The sequence below is a fragment of the Pteropus alecto genome, unplaced genomic scaffold, assembly GCF_000325575.1.
Source record: "Pteropus alecto unplaced genomic scaffold, ASM32557v1 scaffold110, whole genome shotgun sequence".
Lineage (NCBI taxonomy): Eukaryota > Metazoa > Chordata > Mammalia > Chiroptera > Pteropodidae > Pteropus > Pteropus alecto.
The window spans coordinates 3,594,505-3,596,978 of record NW_006431920.1 but is presented as its reverse complement, the minus strand read 5'-3'; positions in this window follow the sequence as shown (position 1 = coordinate 3,596,978).

The window sequence follows — 2,474 nt, the reverse complement described above, 5'->3', positions numbered from 1 at the left end:
TAGGGAAGCCTAGCTGATAAGCATCTTCTATATCATATCAGATATTGTCATTGGTTTGGTTGACTTAATGGGAGAACCTGCTTTTCCTTTAATGTTTCTCTGGACTAAAGCAATAAAAATGCAAAAAAAAAAAAGTGCTAGTCATGGTGAGACAAGATTCTAAGAGAGAGATTCGCTGACCTTTTTCTTATCTGTTTAAACAAGTTCTGATGGCCGAATATTTTTGATACAGGAAGCACCTGTATCAAAAGTCTCTTTGTTTTGAACCATATAAAGGCTTATAGCTTTTAGTTTCTGGTATCCTTTCTGGTCAAGAATGAATTTTTAAATGCAGAGTTGACAATTTTCTATTTCCATATTGTGACCCTGTCCAAGTTATTTAAATTTTCTAATCCATAGTTTTCTTTTCTCTGAAATGGAGATACTAGTAGTATTTAAGCCATAAGATTATTGAGGGAATTTAATAAGAAAATAATCCATGTGGAGCCTGTATCTCAGTTTTCTGCACGTATGAAGTGCTCAATAAAAGTTGGCTTTATTTTGTTTTCTAAAGTCCACATCAAACTCATGGTTGCCAGATGGGAGAGGGGTTTGGGGCTGGGTAAAAAAGGTGAAGAAATTAAGAAGTACAAATTGGCAGTTACAAAATAGTCATGGGGATATAAAATACAGCATAGGGAATATAGTCAATAATATTGTAATAACTTTGTATATAGCCACGTGGGTACTAGACTTATGGGGGGATCACTTTGTAAGTTATATAAATGTCTAACCCTTATACTGTATACCTGAAACTAATATAAAATAATATTGAATATCAACTGTAATTGAAAAATTAAATAAAAAAGTTGGCTTTAAAAGTTAATTACTGTAGGACACAAAAGAAATGTAAGAAAAGGTGCTTACAATTCAAACAGGTAAAAACTGAAGAATTAATACAAAAAAAAAGCTGAAAAGAAAGATAGTATAACAGAGTGGAAGAAAAAATATACTGAATATTGAAAACCTGAAGTTCCTGTGCATCTGGAACCCTAAATTGTGTGAAATATTCTTTGGCCCAAACAAATTAGAAATTTAGGATTTGGATCCAGTCTGTCTGATTCTAGACCCTGACCATTGTGTGAGAAGGGCTCAAAATTTGTCCTAATTTGTTCCTGGGCAAGGGTCATTTAAAAACATTTCCCAGTAGGTCAAACTGTTGAAAATTTAATGAGAACTTCAGTCTGAGATCATGCATTACTATGGCAATGTAATTGGAAGGTGAAAGACATTTCGGGGTAGAATTCTGCAATACTGAATTGGTGGCTATCAAATTTTACAACCCTCTGTCAGTTTTTCTTCTCAGGGTATGACTCTTGATGACAAAACTTTTAGCTAATTAATAAAAATATGGCACTTTTATGGATTTTATGATGTTTGTGATCTGCCAGCTTTTTAAAACATCCAATTTTGTTGGAATTTTTAAAATTCTTAATAACAACTCACTTTCTAACATAACTTTGTATTTATAATTTTGTATTCTTTTCATAAAATGAGCCTTCAAAATCGTATAAGCTATAAGTCCCACAAAAGTGGATCTGCACCTAGATACAGACACGGATTATTTGATATTCTTTTTGTTCTTTATTCTCTTTGGAAGAGCTAGGTCCTCTTCTCTTGTTAGAATAATGGATTGATGATGACAGTCTCTTAGTTCTTTTAAATCCCCCATGTTATAGGTATGTGAATATGGAAAATGTTCTCTCAGTCACACAGTATCTGACATCAAGCAGCGCCATCACCATTCCGTACCAGTTAAAGAAAGGTATCAGAGAGTTTATTATATGTTGTTAATGTCCCTTATTCTATGCCGACGAAGTTTTTATTAGTTTGAATTTTTGGTAAATTAGATTACATTAATTTTCAGGGCATTATTTTATAATTGGAGATATATTCTGTTAGAAAATAATTTGTTCCTGGGATAGTATTCATCACACAAGAGAAAATATAATAAACCTCATTAACAACAAAAGAAAGCTGTGTTGACTAAATGTTGTAAAATATTAATGCAGATTAATAAGAGTTAATTCCCAAGAGTGGAATAATAGGATAAAGGTCATTCTCTCTAATAGGTGTGGCTTCCTGTTTAAATATATTCTCGACTGTTCAGCATCCATCATCAAACCGATTGCACTCAGGATGTAAACTGCATCCCTCTCCAGTGCCGGCTCTCATTCTATTTCATTATTCTTATTATTTTATATTAGTTTCGAGTATACAGTACAATAGTTAGAACTTTCTATAATTTATAAAGTGATCCCCCTGGTTACTCTAGCACCCATCTGGCTGGCTCTCATTCTTGAGTTGAGACTACTCAGACCATTGTAATGAGATGAACTGTGGAGCCCGGTGGAAATGTGCCATGACCCCTTAGCAATACCACCACGGCCAGGTGAGTCCAAGCAGCAATCTACATCCTTGTGCTGGCCAGCTCT